The sequence below is a fragment of the Chelonia mydas genome, chromosome 5 (genome assembly GCF_015237465.2).
Source record: "Chelonia mydas isolate rCheMyd1 chromosome 5, rCheMyd1.pri.v2, whole genome shotgun sequence".
NCBI lineage: Eukaryota > Metazoa > Chordata > Testudines > Cheloniidae > Chelonia > Chelonia mydas.
Genome location: NC_051245.2, coordinates 130,413,973 through 130,433,273, shown reverse-complemented (window position 1 = coordinate 130,433,273; position 19,301 = coordinate 130,413,973). Strand labels below are relative to the sequence as shown.

At 40.5% G+C, this 19,301-nt stretch overlaps 1 protein-coding gene across 6 annotated transcripts in view; it reads right to left on the bottom strand.

Annotated features, from left to right (window-relative positions):
* Positions 1–18,532, bottom strand: part of ZNF462 (zinc finger protein 462) — a 104,309-nt gene extending 85,777 nt beyond the window's left edge. For 2 of the 6 annotated variants that reach the window (XR_006290802.1, XR_006290803.1), the window contains exon 1: positions 17,601–17,837. The gene's annotated coding sequence lies outside the window, so the exon portion shown is untranslated. Of the gene's footprint in view, positions 1–3,327; positions 3,989–16,484; positions 16,725–16,894; positions 17,838–18,147 lie in introns of those variants that run through there. The other 4 variants (XM_037902351.2, XM_037902352.2, XM_037902350.2 and 1 more) reach the window with 4 other exon arrangements.
* Between the last annotated feature and the right edge of the window lie 769 nt (positions 18,533–19,301).

Sequence of the window (19,301 nt, the reverse complement as noted above, 5' to 3'; positions counted from 1 at the left end):
CCTGCATCCTCATTATGGAAAGAGTCTTCACTTCCACCAGAAAGCAAGATCTGTAGGTTCTTCAGAACCTCACTTGGTTGCAGACTAAAAATTCTGCTTGAAAACTGAATGTTATCCACCACGGTTTCTTGTATATTTTGTTATCTTTAAATTATGTGCTCTAGTATAGCTGAGTCCAGGTAAATGTCTTAACTCTCAGATTCTGGCTTCTAGCCAGACTTTAAACAAAACAACAACAACAACAACAACGGATTTACTAATCTATGGTTTTCAATGAAAAAAAAAAAAATCCCACCACAGGAAAAATCACCTGCTTTTAATCAAATCTAATCTAATCTTTCCTTGCAGCTATAAATTCAATCAGAGTGCTTCAGTCCCTAACTTTAGCCTCACACACATACATATGAGAATTACTGATGCAAACCTTTTGTACAAAGGTGATTCTGAAAAAAATATGTATAAAACATTATAAATGGGCTTGATTAATACTCAACAGTTTGCAATCAGAATCAGTAAACAGTTCCTGGAGAATATATTGCCATTTTTAGTAACTATAGTATCCTCCAAAATATACTAGCAGTAACATGATTACTGTTTCACAAAGGCTTTGACTTTCCTGCTATTATCCCAGTCTTGCTTTAGCACATACTTTGTATTAGAATCCATTCCAGGAAGCATATGGCAATAGAACTAGGTCAACCATTAACCAAATAACAGGAAGCTACTCTGCAGAGCACACCCTTCAAAAGCTTGCTTAATGAGCTAGCTCTTCAGAATGTGTCCTTCAGTAAGGTTGAAGCTAACAGTTCCAGTGGATTTCTTTAAAGCTGCAAGGTCACCCAAGTTTGAAAGCTTCTGGTCATGCCCAATTTAGAATGGTCAAACTCATTTTTAAGTGCAAAAGCATCCAGCTCAGAAACAGAGATGATGGACTCCCCCACATCTGAGCATTTTAGCCTGGCTCAGAGAACAGCAGAGAACAGGCTCCAACAGTTACTGCAGTTTGTGGATAAACACCATCCATCCCTCATTACTCTACATTCCCACAATTTCATCTTTGAAAACATGCATCTCTCACTGTACCATAGAATACCCTGGGGAAGGTGTGTTGCCATCTCTTCTTATTCTATACTTCTCCTTCATAGGCACACAAGTTATCTCCCAGATAATCAACCTCTGAATCATTGCGGCATTTGCAAAATATAAATTTTGTTCAGAGTTTGTGATCAATGTTTTTAACTAAGTTCTTCACGGTTTGATTTTTTCATTGATCTGTATCTATCTCAATGGCATGTTACAAAAGTTAGTGATCTGTCAAATACTGCATTTTCTGAAAATAGGGGGGAGGGAAGGAAGAGGAAACCACTGTCCAACATCACTGTTGGCATCTTCAACCTGTATTTTACCCAATACAATCCTACCAGCCAGTCACTTTCAGAATGCCTAGAGTTCAAGATTCTTATAAAACCATGCATGACACACTGATTCCAGTCTTCCAGTTTTGTGGTCCTGTTCTTCTATTTTATGTGTGCTATCCTACTAGAATACTGTGTGCCAAATAACATGCAACACAGAGGCCAATAAAGAGAGGCTGTTTTCTCAGAAACCTACAGTTATTATTACAAGTGCCAAGGAACAGAAATTCAGAAGTGACATGGGATGAGTTCAAATTCTGATTAATATGAGATAGCTATATATAAGCACTCAGCTCAGCTAGAGTAGGAGATGAGTTAAGGAGTCCAATCTCCTCATGGAAATAAAAAGATAATTTGCCAAGTTTCTATTTACGAGTATATAACCTATAAATAATTTTGTACATGGTAGTTACTGAAGCTTCTCAGATAAATGCTGAGACAATATGGCTGCTGGATTGCCATATACCACAAACCAGTATTATACTTTGAGAGCTTTAGATGAAGTCACTACCAAGCCATGTGAGTGTAATCAAAGCATAAAGTGGAACATATGAGGACATTAATGTTGGTCTTGTGATATCTTCAGAATAATGCATACTGACTCTTGTTATGCTCAGTTCCTTATTTTCTTTTGGGTAATATTTTTACCCAACTGCACAATGTCTTCTTTCTAAAGTCACTACATTACAAATCTTAACTTTGATCTCTCACACCACCACCACAGGCATTAAAAACCACAGAGAAGAGAGATCTCCCAGGAAGCTATGTTGTGGTTATGTACAGATCACAATTCCTTCAGGCAATCACACAGTCATTCATCAAGACATCCTTAGCCTAGTGTGACCTGTTTTGTGTATTTGATGCCAGAAACAAAAAAGGATATCTATTAAGAACATTCACTTAGATGATTGCTCCACAACACTATGCCACGAAGACTCACTATGATCTCCAAAATCCTTAAGAAGCTCTCTAGCATCCTACCTACTCAATACTTATAGGTCAGGCCCATTTCTCTGGTGTCACGTACTGTGGATTCCACTGGTCTTCCGGACAATGGTTGTAATTCCCAGTCATCAGCTAGAGCAAGTGATGATAACACAGAAAACAGCCAGTATGTGCAATCATATGTCCCTGCAGATTGCTTTATATCTTAAGCCAGAGCTCCTTGCTGAAACAGGCTAACTCAATGGAAGACTGCCAACTTTGCTGTGGGTAAGATATTATTTTAGAAGTTATTTATAATCAACCATTCTTACAGTGAATCACTTATTGTGTTTAAAAAAAAAAAGTCAAATATGATTTCTTTAGAGCATTTCTACAACACAAAGAAGTTTGAAGGAAAAAAATTCCAAGCAAAAATTTGGGAACTGCATGAAACATTATTTCTTATTTATGATGGGGAAAACACACCTGACTGTGAGTTCATCCAAAGTGTGCTAGGAAGTTGTCAAATAATACTGAAAACACAAGACAATCAGCCAATGGAAAACAAAGCTTTGTAGAGTGAGAATTATACAAGAAGTGATGAAGGAACCATATCTTCTATTATTAAAGTAAGTTCTCTTGGCTCAGATATATCCTTGAACTCACTAGTACAGAAATAACTACTGCAACCTGGGATTATTTTACATAACTTAGAAGAAGATCTGCATTGGGAAATGCCATTCCAGTTCCAGATAAATTGTTCAGTGTCATTTTTAGTTGAGCTTTAAAAACAACCACAAATATATACTGTAAGCACAAGTCCTAGACTTACAGTACTTCAACCAAAAATCTTCTGAATGGGGCCAGTGGAGTGAGCAGAAGGGTGAAGGGATGAAGTTATTAGAGCACAGAACAAACAGTCTTCCTAGACAAATCTCATTTTATGTACATCTCCTCCCATCCCCAAAATGCTACTAGAAAAACATACCTGTGGGTTGACTACTTCTGTCATCAGCTCTCAGGAACGTCTGAAGCTACTCATACCTTGCAGGGCTACCACAAAACAGCATCCAAGACAAGTATTCATTCAAGTTAGGCTGTAATAGTATCCTTCAAAATCCCACTGAACAGGCAACAGAAATTGAGAGGGCTCTGGTTATGAAATACAGCTCTGCCATGCCCATTACTGAGTAAGCTCTGGTATACTCCATGCTGTGACTACAGGAAGGTGTCTCCGTTTTAAAAAAAGAAAGAAAGACATTTCCTATTCAGCTGACAGAAGAATCCACAACACTGCAAGCCACTAGGTTTTTGCAGTCTGAGTCAACAGAATGCCTGGCAAGTTCATTTATGAAGTCTCCTCCTGCAGATTTATTCACTCCAGTGATTGTATTTGGCTTTTAAAATCTGGTAGCATGGTTAATTTACCTCTGGCTTTTACAAAAAGGGAAAAAGAAACCTTAAACTGTAGGACTTTCCTGTTAAGAGGGAAAGCAAAGACAACTGTGACTGTTTTCCATGGTTACTTAGCAATTACATAATTGCAAAGTCTATGCAGTATCACTTGCAATATTCTGTACCCTTCTTCACTTCACAGCTGCAGTACAATGTTCTCAAATGATTGCTGCTTTTGAACAAACTGTCTCTGCACTAAAGACAAAAGGATCTACAATGAAACTTCATCTGAAGCTCAAGACTCACATGACTAAACCCTTCTCATTCTCCAGATTTGTTCAACCCCCCTCCCCCTCTTTTTTTTTTTTTTTACCCATCATACATGCTTTGGAGTATACTTCAGTTGCTTTAAAAGACAGGTTCAAAAAGAGAAAGAAATGAAACCCTGCTGGGCTGAAGTTTTCAGATGACAAAGCACAAGGTAATCATTTAATACTGAAATGAAAGCAACATAGAAGGAGAAGATGCAGAGGGAAAAATCTATTTAGACTTCCTGCACTGGCATGAAATGGCTGCTTTCCTTCTTACTGCCAGCTCCAGTGCTTCATGTTGACATTACACATCCTGTACTGTAGATCCACCCCCATGCTGCTGCTTGCCCAACAGAATTATCTCCTGCGTCACAGCAGTGGTAACAGGACTGCTGGCTCTGCAGATCTGAAAGCACTATTTCAATGCTTAATACATGCAGCAACTGGACACATTACCAGATATTCTTGGTTGGTTTGTGCCACTCTCAGCAATACATTACTCGGCCTAACCTTCTGTTAACCAGATGGTCTGTTCTCCCCTTGGGATCAAACCATTAAACTTTATTTTATTAAATTCTATCAAAACGCAGGGACAGTTTACAGCAGAATGTCTGGTTCATCTCCAACAGGGTTGCTAAGATAAAAATAACTGGAAATACTGCTTCACACCAACAGGGAACAAGATCTTTTGGAGTAAATATTTAAATGATCTGCCAGATGAAGTACCATAGCAGTACAACCACATGGATAGCAACTTATATTATGTACAGACACACACCTCTAATTACACAGGGCCTTGGTAGCATTTTCCCTGATCCATTTTCATTGACAACTACATTAGTATCTATCATAATCACTTATATTTCAAAATCAGAAATAAAGTAACTTGTCAAAATCCCCAGCTTCCAGAAATACCATTATATATAAGGGTGATATGAAGTATCTAAACACCATCTACTGAGCGCACACTCAACAGAGCAAAGGGAAAGTTCTTTTAAGCCTTATCCTTATATGAAATCATACCTCAGGGATATGCAGGCACTAAATGAAATCCAACTTAAGTATCAGACAAATGCCAAATTGCACCTCTCCCCCCAACCAAAATGCAAAGTGTGGGAATGCAAAAAAACGAGGTATGAATAGAAGTGAAAGAATTATCTATTGCATTAGCACTTGTTAGAGAGCGTAAATGAACTCCATCAGTATCCCCGTCCGCAAGCACAAATGAACGACTTATGTATTTAGGTGGTAGCTGTTGAAAATTAAGTGCATTTCGCATTTAAACTGTCATTTCCAAGTGCATCACTGCAAACCCCAAGAGTCAAACTCTGGAACTGAGGGTCTGGTCCTCCACACATTTACTCACATGAGTAATCGTACTGAAATTCAATCAAATCACTGGGACAGCTCACATGAATAAGGGCTACACACAAATAAGCTTTTGCAGGATAAGTCCTCATCTTCTGCTGTTTTCCATCAGACTGTAGTAACCAGAACATGGAAAGGTAGCAAAGAGATCTGACCAATTAAAAAGCCATCTGGATATGAAGCATCCTCTGATTAAGGGGGTAAACCTGTGGGCTACAGAACAGGAAGCATTGCTGTCAACAGGCTACTTATTTCACCTGTAAAGAAGATTAGAAGTTCTCACTATATTTAGATGGCAAGTGTAAGAATATCCAGTGTAGCATTTTAGCTCCATCTACCTTTGAAATTTCCCAGATAGAAGAAAGTAAATGTTCTCCATTTTTTATGTCCCAGTTAAGATACTGCCTCATCATAATCATATGACTGAACTCCATTGCCATGGCATACAAAACTTCAGTATATGGTAATGAACCCTCCAGAAAGTCATTCCACAATCTGAAACATCATCTACCCTTCAAACACACTAAAAATAGCATACTCACCCCTTGAGGTCGCAACAGCCCATCTGATATTACAGTACAGTATTAGCAAAACTAAGTAGACATGAACTCTTAAAATAAACATCTCCACAGAGAAGATCGGAACACGGGTAAGCAGACCCTACATTACAGTGCATCACTGAAGCTATATGAATAAACCTATGGAGAGCCATTTAGCACTGGGAAACAGGGGAGGACAGCTAAGTATTTAAGTGGTGCAAGTAAAAAGCAGAAAAAGTTTCAAGTCATTTGCATATAAGATTTGGTTTGCTCATTTCAAGTCAACCAATGTACCACCTTGCCGCTGCAACTTCTGATTCAAGGCTTCAGGTTGGATTGCATTTTCTGGTTGTGAAACCATAATTAATATATGAACAGTTTTAATATGATTCCTTGTGACCTCCTGATAGCATAGCACATTGAAAGCCTTATATTCCTCCTTATTGCGAGCTATGGAGTACACTGGGGAAGGTGGAGTGGAAAGGAAGGTGTATGGTATACTAACACTTATGTTATTGCTCTGTAATCTGATACATTCATTTCAACAAATATTTTCAGGTGTGCTTATTTGTTCATGCGGTTGGGAGACCCAGATACATTGACTCATTCCTCCCTACAGTTTCAGCAAGTCACAAGATTCTGTCCTTGAACGAAACATCTCACAGATCTGACCTGATAACAGAGCCTCTGATGGCAGAGTCCACATACTCCTGAGAAGCAACTTTTCCTTTATCTAATGGAAAGTGTCCAGTGAACTCATTGCTTAGCTAGTCAGCTATAACCTCCAGAGAGGCATGCTTCTTATTTTTCCTATCCTACAACCACTGGCCAAGAGGCCAGAAGAGGCATCATATATGTTGATTCACTTAATGGCTGTAAGTGATATTTACCTCCAGGGGGCCTGGTAAAGTCATAGTCTCTCTACATAAATACTATCATACACAATGCTGTTTCACACAATATGTTTCATCATAGACAAGGGAACTTGACCTCTATATGACCTGACAAAGCTGAAAGCTGATATCCTTTCTCCCCCGTTCCCTCCCCGCAATAGAAGATAAAAGGTCAATAGACTAAAAGGAATTGATACAAATAGACTTGATATTACATGAATTTAACTTTCAGATGCACTTCTGACCAGGAACTGAAGCACTTCCTTGCTTCATTGTAAGCTCTGGCCTTTGGAACTGTACTAAGAGGATGGCAACCATTTCGTAGTGAGGAGCTAATTAATTAGACAGAACTCTCTGGATACTCTTGTAATATTTAGCACTCGCTAATTTCCTTAAACTGAATGGAGGACTGTCCAAAATACCTGAACTGGTCCTACTACACATGTGGGTTTCAGAACCTGCCAACAGTGATACCTCTATATCCTGTAGCCAGAGCAAATTACCAGAACAAAGACAAGCAAGAGAAAAACTAAAATGCAAAGACGAGAACTTTCTGTTCACCAGAACAAGAGACAGTATCAGTATTTCTGCTTTTATTCAATTCTCTGTCATTTCCCCCCCTGCTTTTCGCAAAACAAAATAAACGCAGAGGAAAATACTGATTCTAGTAGAACAGCAGACTACTTACACATACCCCTTTGTTGCTGCTCCCTTCCTGAGCCGCTCAGCCCTACCAAGCCACTACCAAATAAAGAGTTACATAGACACAGTGTGTATATTTTTAGTCTCCTCTTCCATACAAACCCTAGCTATAATACACATCTGAAAACAGACAATCAGTCAGCACAACTTAAGGTTCACTGGATGAGTACTTGAGTGGTAGCCCAGTGGTAATAAATGATAAATAATGAAACTTGTGGGCTCCCATAGCACCTTCCATCCCAGGGTCTGAGAGTGCTTAACAAGCAATGGTCAGATTCTGTTCCTCCTGCACACAATGAATAGTTCCTTACTCTGAAGGGGATGCTAACTATTTCTATTTCAACATGAGTAAAAAAGGAAGAATTTGGCCCAGTAAGTTTAGCCTCTCAATATCCCTTCTGACATGGATAAGGGTTGTCCCTGTTTTTTAGAGTGATTAGGGACAAAATTTCCCAGAAACAACCACTAATACTGGATTCCTCAGTTCCACCAGAGATCACTTCAACCCAATTTTCAGAAGCATTGAGCAACCACAACTCCAGCGGAAGCTGACGAGAGCTATAAGTGTTCAGTACCTCTGAAGAAACCAGGCCCCAAAGGTCTCAAATTAGGCACTCAACCAAAAAAAAAAAAAAGTCTGGCTACTTTTGAAATTTTGATCGCAAACGATTTGTCCAGCTTCACACAGGAAGTGTCTGGCAGAGCTGGGAACAAAAACTCATGTTTGACTTATAGCTCTGTGTCTTAACCAGCATTACTCTGTATAATCTCAGGAGTTTATAAGAACATAAGAACAGCCATACAGGGTCAGACCAATGGTCCAGCCAGCCCAGTATCCTGTCTTCTGAATGTGGCCAATGCCCAGATGCTTCAAAGGGATGAACAGAGGGCAATCACCAAGTGATTCATCCCCTGTCATCCAGACCCAGGACCTGTCAATCAGAGGCCTAGGGACACCCAGAGCATGCAGTCGCATCCCTGCCCATCCTGGCTAATAGCCATTGATGGACCTATCCTCCATGAACTTATCTAGTTCTTTTTTGTACCCTGGTATAGTTTTGGCCTTCACAACATCACATGGCAGAGTTCCACAGGTTGACTGTGTGTTGTGTGAAGAAATACTTCCTTCTGTTTGTTTTAAACCTACTGGCTATTAATTCCATTAGCTGACCCCTGGGGTTCTTGTGTTATGTGACGAGATCAATAACACGTCCTTAGTCACTTTCTCCTCACCAGTCATGATTTTATAGACCTCTGTCCTATCCCCCCCTTAGTCGTTTCTTTTCTGCACTGAACAGTCCCAGTTTTTATACTCTCTCCTCGCATGGAAGCTGCTCCATACCCCTAATAAGTTTTTGTTGCCTTTCTCTGTACTTTTTCCAATTCTAACATATCTTTTTTGAAATGGGGCAACCAGAACTGCACACAGTATTCAAGATGTGGGCGTACCACGGATGTATAGAGTGGCATTATGATATTTTCTATTATCGGTCCCTTTCCTCATGGTTCCTAACAGTGTGTTCACTTTTTTGACTGCTGCTGCACATTGGGCAGATGTTTTCTGAGAACTCTCCACAATGACTCCAAAATCTCTTCCTTGAGTGTAACAGATCATTTAGATCCTATCACTTTGTATGTATAGTTGAGATTATGTTTTCCAATGTGCATTACTTTCCATATATCAACATTGAATTTCATCTGCCATTTTGTCACCCTGTCACCCAGTTTAGTGAGATCCCTTTGTAACACTTTACAGTCAGCTTTGGATTTAACTGTATTGAGTAATCTTGTATCATCTGCAAGCTTTAACACGTCAGTGTTTACCCCTTTTCCCAGGTCATTTATGAATATGTTGAACAGCACTGGTCCCAGTACAGACCTTGGGGGACCCTGCTATTAACTGTCTCCACTGTGAAAACTGACCACTGACAAAGGAAACTCTTTGTTTCCTGTCTTTTAACCAGTTACTGATCCATGAGAGGACCTTCCCTCTTATCCCAGAACTACATACTTTGCTTAAGAGCCTTTGGTGAGGAACCTTGTCAAAAGCTTTCTCAAAGTCCAAGTGTACGTTATCCACCCTTGTCCACCCTTTGTTGACCCCCTCAGAGAACTCTAACAGATTAGTGAGGCATGATTTCCCTTTACAAAAGGCTTGTTGACTCTTTCCCAACATATTATGTTCATCTACGTATCTGCTAATTCTGTTCTTCACTGTAGTTTCAACCAGTTTGCCTGGCACTGAAGTTAGGTTTACTGGCCTATAATTGCCAGGATCACCTCTGGTGCCTTTTTTAAAAATTGGTGTTACATTAGCTATCCTCCAGTCATCGGGTACAGAAACTGATTTAAGCAATAAGTTACATACCACAGTTAGTAGTTCTTCAATTTCATACTTGAGTTCCTTCAGAACTCTTGGGTGAATACCTGGTCCTCAGGACTTACTACTGTTAATTTGTCAGTTTGTTCCAAAACCTCCTCTATTGACACTTTAATCTGGCACAGTTCTTCAGCAGTGAAGACTGATGCAAAGAATTCATGTAGCTTCTCCGCCATGGCCTTGTGTTCCATGAGTGCTCCTTTAGCACCTTGATCATCAATGACCCCACTGATTATTTGATTCCTGTTTCTGATCTACTTTTTTAAAAAACACACATTGGAGTGTCCACTTCATATACTGGTTAGCAGAAACCTTCAATAAATTAATCAACTTCACAAATTATTCTAGAACTTTTGTTTATCCCAAGTTAGGAAATGTGGAATTCTTGGAGCTGTCAACAGGAGGAAGGAGGCAGAAAGGGAAAAAAAGTTTACTTTTCTTTTAGTTTCATCACCAGACAGCTGAACTCTGACATTCAGACTGCAGTGAGCCCTTTATTAATGATCCCTTTCCCAACTAAACACTAAATTAAAGTCTTCAACAGATAACTAACTTTCAAGTAGTTAAAAGGTAAATATACCACACTCTGCATGTAAAATGGCACTGACCTCTTGACGTGAATCTCCAGACACATGAACCCTTGCATCTTAGCTATTTTGTTTACCTTTTTAAGGAATAATTCAAAAAATTTCATTTGAAACAAGGGTACAGGATTTTGTTTTCTCCCCCCACTCCCACCACCTCCAATATGCGCACAATTCTATCTTAGCCAATAAGCAGAGACAGTTTGGCAATATGTGGAAGGCAAGTCTTTTATGGGCCTCCTACAACAAACCATCATGGTTTGAATCCATTAGCATTGCAATCAATGTCCACTTTGTTGTATTCCAGCAGTTTGGGTCCATTTAATATCCATCCAGAATGTTCAGGAAGGTAATTCATCCCATGACAAGTGATGTCATCCCAAAGTAACACAGTTTGACCCAAAAAGACACAAGGGGCAGGGGAGAGAGAGTTTGCTCATTCAGCTGGTGCAGTGAAGCCCTTATTGTCCAGAAGATCATGGAAAGAGATACTCTCTCTCTATATCAGAAAATTCCATTTTTAGTATGTTTCAGTAAAGTCTTCTCCCTCATTATCATGAGCACAGATTTCTCTCAGTCTCCCTATATCATTCTGCCTCTTAACATCTGCTTTGTTTTGTCTCACAAATCATTCTAATGCCTCTCTACCCCACGCAATTGCTCTATTACCAGCAAGTTTCCACTACACATAATTACGGCATGCCTTCGCCTAGTTTTCTGTTGGCTGCACAGCCCTGCCTATTTTCTACTTGTGCTGATGCTACTGTTTGCTTTTCCTGACACTCTAATCCTTGCATCCTTTGAAGGCCTTATTTCCTCTACCTTGACAGCAGCTGGGATTCTAATTTTCAGGTCCCTTCCAAAGCTTTTCATTAGCAATAACAATGCAATGGTTTAAATATCCTATTTCTTAATCTTCAGGTCAGGGTCACAGATGTGCTTGTAAGATGTCTTGCAAATATGCCATATTATGCTGCTACCCATTCCTTTTCTTAACAATTGGTAAATTATTAAACTGCATACATATAGCATTCATCGGAGAAGGGAAAAGGCAGACCCACAATGTATGGGGTGAAGATTACTTGTTCCCCACACCCACAAGATCCTGGGAGAGTCCCATAGACTTCAGCACAAACCTAACAATTCAGTTTTATCTTCTTCCCAATTAAAAATATAAGCATCATCCATGGTGAAAACTGGATTCTTAAATTGACAGGTCTACTCCCTTGTGGTGACGCCGGTCAATCAAGTGCTTCTAGAGCTATTTGGCTTTCACTACATTAGCCTTGAAATGGTCATTACCCAGTTAAGTTTTCCATAAGTCCTTTCTAATCACTGATGACATTGTTGCTGTGACTACAGCTCTTTGTCCTGACTGCATCATGAAGCTTTTATTCTTAGAAGGAATGTATGTGACTCCCCATCTGGGAGCAATAGTTATGTGCCTCGCAATCTCTTGCCTGTATTCTCTTTTAGCAAAAACTAGTCCCAACAGCTCGGCTTCCTTGAGGGATCTTCCTAGCCCACCCTTTTCACAAAATACTACGCCTTTACAACACCAGCCTCACCCACTTACATCATGAACCCCCTTCAGGGGCCAACTGTGCATGTTCATCTTCCATGGTTTCAGCAACTGCATTCATATTGTCCAAAAACATTGGGATTTTCAGCACAAGGAGAAAAAGGGACGTCAGAAGACACAGCTTTTTGTTGCTCTATCCAGGATTGACATTCAATTAATTGAAAAAACAGAGCAGGTTATGTCTAGAGAATAAATACCAAGTGGTCCTGACCTTCCACTGTGGGGGGGGGGGGGGGAAGTTCTTTCCAAATATAGCTTAAGAAAAGTTTCTTCAATTAGCAATTAGGCAAGAATGGTTTGAGAATATTGCAATAATAAAACAGTGCCCCAAGCTGAACAAAGCAATTCTACCAATGAAAGTATTCTTGCTGAAGATAGAAAACAGTAAAAATAGAAACCACAGATGAGCCTGGGTACTTCCAAGTACCTGGAAAATGAAGATACACTTTTGCCATATCTCAAAGCTTCTCTAATGCTGTGTCTGTACTGAAACATGTAGCTTCTCAAAACTCTAAGACAACAATGGCAAAATGTTAAATCTTGTGGTCTTGTTCCCAAAGTTAAAAGAAAAAAAAGAAAAAGAAAAAAATAATCTCATTTGACTTTTCCCCCCAGTGATTTCAACCTCCCAAAAATAAGCTGAGTAGACAAAAGAATGCTTCCAAAACACAAGGCATAAGGGAAGTCTGAATTCTTATTAATCAAGTCCCCTCATTTGGAAGCTTCTACTAAACCCTTTTCACTACAACCAACAAGATAATTATCATAAGTCAAGCTATCTCCCTTCCTCCCCCTTTTTCTTCTTTCAGCACTGGCATACAAACCATGCTATTTTAACTTCTTTCCTGTTCTCCCAGTTCTTCTGGAACATTTTATTTTCAACAGTCAACTCGTTTGGAGAAGTGCCATGCTGAAGTTCAACCATTTACAATGTTAACTGTGTCTCTGCCAGCAACTGAAGACTTGCATCACACCACCTTCTTCAGACCCTCTTAGATTAAAGAATCTGTGTTCCTTGGTCTTATACATTTTAGAACATTTAAGCAATCTTAACTCTTATCTCAGCCCTGTTTTTTCTTCAGAATTACTTTTGCACATTGAAGAGTAAAGGGTGCCCCCCCCCCCACTCTTTAGTTAACACTTTCAAGACTTGGTCTTCAAATCCCATGGGCTCATATTACATTTTACTGTTATCTGAAAGATTTCCATAAGAATCATTTCCTGTCATCAGCAGGATAGTTCAGTACACCACAGTGTTTGGAGAAACACTGATGTTTAGACTGATGGGAATGGATATCTTTTTGGAAGCCACCAACTAGAAGTTCAGAACAAATCTACTCCCTTTCATTATTAATGAAAATTAAAGAATTCTGTCACTGGTAAAAGACTTGGAACAGTTTATAAAATGTATTTTTTCAGTCCAAGAGTGTGTACTGGAACCTTCTGGATAAATATTGCTATAAGGCTTCCTCCATGGTGTGACAGAACTTTAGCACAAAGTTCAGAAAAACAAACTAACTTAAAATGACACAAAAACTTGACATGCTTTGCAGACTTTTCTTCCCCACAACTAGTCCACCTCCCCAAATTACTCTTTGCAACATTTTAGCTCAACTAAGTGTTGTTATTCTTGATTAGTATACAACTAGGGGTATATTTTTCTGCCCTGAGTTTGGTCAATTATAGATTTATAATAAGAGAAATCTGGTTAAGGAATATTACCTAGTTATTTACCAATTTTACAGATTACATCCTTCTTCCACAGTTTAAAAGCTACAAAGCAGTGTTCTTTAGCTCAATTTGGCAAATTACCTGCAACAACATGCATAGATAGTATTAGAGCAGAATAGAACAATCTTAATTCTTATAAATACATTTGTTAGTCTCTAAGGTGCCACAAGTACTCCTTTTCTTTTTGCTTAATTCTTATTGTAAACCTGCATGTGCTTATAGAAAGTCCACACAACCATCATGGGAGTAGCTTTTTGCTCACTATTCTGTTTCTGAGAGTTCGGCATTTCAAGAAGTATCTTTGTTTTTTGGAATAACCTTCCTCAAACTGTAGTTTGACCTATAATAAGATTTTAGTACTTCCTATTTCCTTTCTAGTGCTAAAATTAAACTGTCCATTCCTTAGGGCCCAGCATAACATCTGCCAGATGTCTAAGTATCTATGTGGAGCATTTTCTCCTAATACTTATCAGCCATCCTCACAATCAGTTAATGGCTTCCAAATACCAGTCTTCCTTTAAGTCACAAACCAATGCATAACATGATTAAATCTCTTTTTAGCTTTACTGAGTTACAACAATAAATCCCCCCCCCCAAAATCTTACACTTCTGCTTGTGATTGTTCTAGTTTCCATATCAACCAACCAATTTTGCACTCACATTAGATTGTTCACATTCTGAACTCATTATATATACACATTAATACTTTTTTATTTTCCCTGGATAGTGAAATAGCATCTCTTGTCTCTATCAACTTGAAATACTCAACAGTGCTTTTTTTACATTCCATGTTCTTCAACAACATAGCTCATGGTGGTATGTGCTTTTATCAGGTTTGTAATTAATTATTGTTTAAACCAAGGAATAGAGCGTCAAAGTCAAGAGAACAACTTATTTTCCTATTTAGAAAATAAGACATTCTTTCCAAAGTTACTTTAAGGTTTACCACCTTTTCCATACTTATCTAGTCCATTTGCTGTGATGTGAATTTCAGTTGCTGCTTGGAAATATCCAGAATAAGTATCTTCACTAGCAGGAACATTCCTGTGAGAATAAGGCCATGTTCCTCCAAACATGAAGAGTGTTGTGTGGTCTTTTACATTCATAGTGACTAATTTAGGGTTTTCTACAGTGCCATCACTACAACATATATAGTCAGCCCTCCGTTAAGGTACTTCACCTTAAATCTCATACCAACTGCAGGGTAACACTTTTCATGTTCTGTAGGTAGGAACAAACCCTTTGGTTTCTCTCATTTTAGAAATTCACTGCTCTTTTGGCTATGGAATGTATATATCTAAAAATAGTTTCACAGTTATAGGGATGGGAGAAGGACAATGAGGACGAGAACCAAACTTACGGAATTAAATGAGTGCCTTTTCATTTACTTCAGTGGTCACTGAATCAGGCCCATACCATTGATCAGACAGTAGATGGATTTTCCTTGTTTTTTACTGAGTTTCAGTGTAACCTTAAACACATCTGAAATTAGGGTTCCAAAGTTCATCCCGCAAAAGTGCTGTTTCAAAGAAAGACACAGATGTTTGTAGCCTTTCAGAAACTGAGCAAGACACACTGGCAACCAAAACTCTGGAAGCACACCACCTAAAATGTTGAACGTATACTACCATTTAAAAAAAAATGGAAGTGATCAAGAAAATGTTTTTAAAACCTTCTAGCAGCTAGCATCACCAGGTTCTACTCCAACAACTACCGTCTCCAAGTATTTCTACTTTTGTGTGTATTATTTCCTACGACCGCCATATTGCTTTCTTGAGCTCTTCAAAATATTCTGAACACAGTACAAAGCACATTACTCACACCTCTCTACTGACCCATGCTTCCAAACTGTATATTGTAGTTCCTTTAAATGCTGCAATGTTTTAGGATTCCAGTTTGCACTTTTGAAGAACTGCATAAACTCTGCAACCAATCTGCAAAGGTTGGTGGGGAGAGGGTGATGGGGCACAGAATCATAGACTATCAGGGTTGGAAGGGACCTCAAGAGGTCATCTAGTCCAACTCCCTGCTCAAAGCAGGACCAATCCCCAATTTTTGCAGCAGATCAGTAAATGGCCCCCTCAAGGATTGAACTCATAACCCTGGGTTTAGCAGGCCAATGCTCAAACCACTGAGCTATCCATCCTTTTTTTAAGGCTATCCTAAACTATTCCATATTAAAAGGTGAAAAGAAATAAGCTTTGAAGAAATATGCCAGCATATTTTTTTAAGATCTTAGGTTTCCATAATGTCATTAAAAATAAACCAGAACACCAATGTTGCTAGACAGTTTCAGAAATAAGCATTTTTAAGACACAGGAAACATGAAAGTTGTTGGATGTTTTTAAGTCAGACAACATGAAGAAAAAGAGAAACCTCAATGAGAAACCAGATCCTTTATGGTACCTTAAGAACCTTCACCTTTCCAGCCTGCCCCAAGGCACCTCTGAAAGCTTTGTGGCATTGCAAACATGGAACCAAAGTAGTTGGCAACAATGTTTCATTTAAATGTATAATGTATCTAAAAGAAGGAATGTTGATGAGCCTCAGAAATGAAAATGCTCAATACAGGCTACCAACATTCCCTTAGCACAGTAATGACTAACATTTCATGGTGTTCTGCAGAAGAACCTGAGCAGCCTCAAGCGATAGACACTTACCTCCAAATACTTAAGAAAAATTAGGTTTTTGGCCAACTGAATCAACATCTCAAATCCCATGAAGTTCAACCAGAAGAAAAATCTAAAAGGTTGACTTCAAAATGAAAATTAGAGAGAAAAAACCTCAGGAAGTGTTTCTGTGAGTAGATGAGAGCCTAAGAAATATCTTCCATTTCCTTATAGAATGAAGTCACAGAGAAGAACCATCAAAAATGTTGCACACTGAAAAACTGAAGAACCCTTAAGGGAAAAAATAAACTATGATTAAGCCAGCCACTGCCAGCAAAGCTTCAAAAAATGGAGAGACATCCATAATGAGCACTTCCCATCTCAGCTTTGTCTACTGGGAGCCTGCTCTCTGTCTCTCTCCTCCATTTTCTGGTGGAGCTACAGAACATGACATGGCTTACCTGACTCAGATCACAGCTCTCTGCCAAACTAGTCACTTCCTCTTAGACATGCAAGCCGCTTCATGAGACAAACAGACACACACGAAAAGCAGCAGCAGAAAGCCCCCAAACTTGAAGGTCTTTCCAGTTGCTGACATTAAAACAAATGAAACTTTTGTTTTGTTTTGTTTAAAAAGGAAGAGAGGAGGGAGGGATCCTATCATATCTCATCTACAGGGAGCTTCAGGAGGATCTCACTCTGTGTAGGGTAGAAACTACAATGCTAAGAGGAAAAGAAAGGTTACTCCAGGAGACATAAAAAGCTTGGAGACTGTGTCTGCATGGGGGGAGGGGGGGAGCTTTGTGTGGTGGAGTCTGGACTGGAACCAAAGCAGACAGCTTGCAAATGGAGGACAGGGAGATAAAGGAAGGGAAAGGGAGAGGAGGGAAAGCTGCTGGGGGGGACGCTCTTTCTTCCCTATGTGGCTGGAAGACAGAGACACTCGGGGAACTGAGCAAGAAGTGAGGCTCTTTCCTCCTCCTTTCTCTCTCTCCCTCTCAGAGGAGAGCAGGAGCGTGTGTAATGGCTTCTCCTCTCCAGCTAACGCTGTCCTCCTCCAAGCAACCCCCTTCAGAAACCACCAGCCCCCCCGGAGACCCAGCCGGAGACCCCCACATCCCAACTTCAGGAGAGGCGGAGGGAAGGGGGGGGCGAGGAGGCAAATACCTGGGCGAGGGACCAGCGTTGCACCAGGGGAGGAGGAAGAGGAGAGAAGGAAGGAGAGAAAGAAAAAGAAAGAGGTCACCCGATTGCCTGGGTCGTGCCAGCACGGAGCGTTTCTCTCCTCTGTGTCTCTCCCGTCTCTGATCCAAGTCCACACACCCAGGCACCATCCACTCCTAACACATACACACATCCATCCATCCCCCCCAGCTCTGCTGATCTCTCACTTATCGCCCCATATCCCCCCCCCCCCTTAATGCAACAACAACAACAACAAAAAATTAATTAACCGCCTTCCTCCTCCCACCACCACCAGCACCTCCTCCTCCTCCTTCTCCTCCTCCATGCAAGAGAGACTTCTCTCTCTCTCTCTCTCTTTCAAACAAAACACCCCCCCTTTTTTCTTTTCCTCCTCGCCTTCCTCGAATGAATGGATTTCAGAGGAAGAAGGGGTGGTGGAAAGAAAGAAAGAAAGAAAAATACGGGGCGAGAGAGAGAGATGATCTCTCCAAAGCCAAACCGGAGATGGATTTTAATTGCAAGAACTTACAGTAGCGTCCCGAAGCTGCCGCTGCTTTCTTCTTCTCCTCCTCCTCTCTGTCTAGCTCTTCTTCTTGCGCTTGTTGTGGAAGTTGTTATGTGAGTCTCATGTGCTCCTTGCCAGGTCTCAGCAATGGAGGATCGCCATCTTTCCCTGCTTTTTCCCCCCTCTCCTTCGCTGGCTTGCTGCTGCAGCTGCAGATGACCTGAGATATCCGTCTCTCTCTCCCTCTCTCTCTCTCACCCTCTGTGTCTCTCTCTGAATAATGAGCAACCAGAGGGAGAGAGAGAAAGAAGACAATCTCCTCTCCTACCACACAAAACGCAAGAGCACCAGGGGGTGCACGAAGCCTTTCTAACAACAACAACAACGTGGAGGGGAAGAGGAGGAAAAAAGAGAAGGAGAAAGAGAGAGGAGGAAAAGGCAAGAAGAGGGGGGACAGGGAGGGAGGAGAGAGGGAAAGAAAGGATGGAGGAGGAGGAGGAGAAGATGATGCTGATAGAGGAGGTGGTGAAGATGGAGGAGATTAAGAGGAGGGAAGGTGGTTACAAAGTTAAGGTTTGGGACATGGAGTCACTCAGAGGCCAGCGCGAGGACGTGGAGGGGGGAGAAGCGATCTAAAGAGCTTCCCATTCCAAGCTGTTGCCTTCACACCGCCTCCTGCACCGAAGCGCTCACTAGCCCTGGCGAAGCTGAGACAGCCCGCTCGGATGGATCTCGCCTGCTGGGTCATAGCTTTCTACCAGCCATGGCAAAAACCGGTTCCTGCATGCAGATGTGCCCCTAAGCTGATTCCCTCAGACACATCCATCTCGAGGCTAATCTTCCCTGAGCGGGGTAAAGAACATAATGGGGCTGGAGGTTGCAAAGTATAAAACCAGATTCACCACGTGGTTGGTTTTTAATCCCCCTTCCAGCCTGCATTTGATGGGGAGGAAAGGGACTCGGATTGTCCATTGCTGGCACGTATTTTGAAGTCTTCTCCCGGACATAAAGACTCTGCCATTGCTAGGTTTTCATTACTCATAAGCGTGTAGGAAAAAGAGAGCTTGTAACACCGAGCACCAACATTACTTTCTAGATCTGTGAAATGTTCTGACGGGGGGGGGGGGAAATCCCCTACTTAAAATAACTTTTACACCTTCCAGCCCCAACTTGTCTGT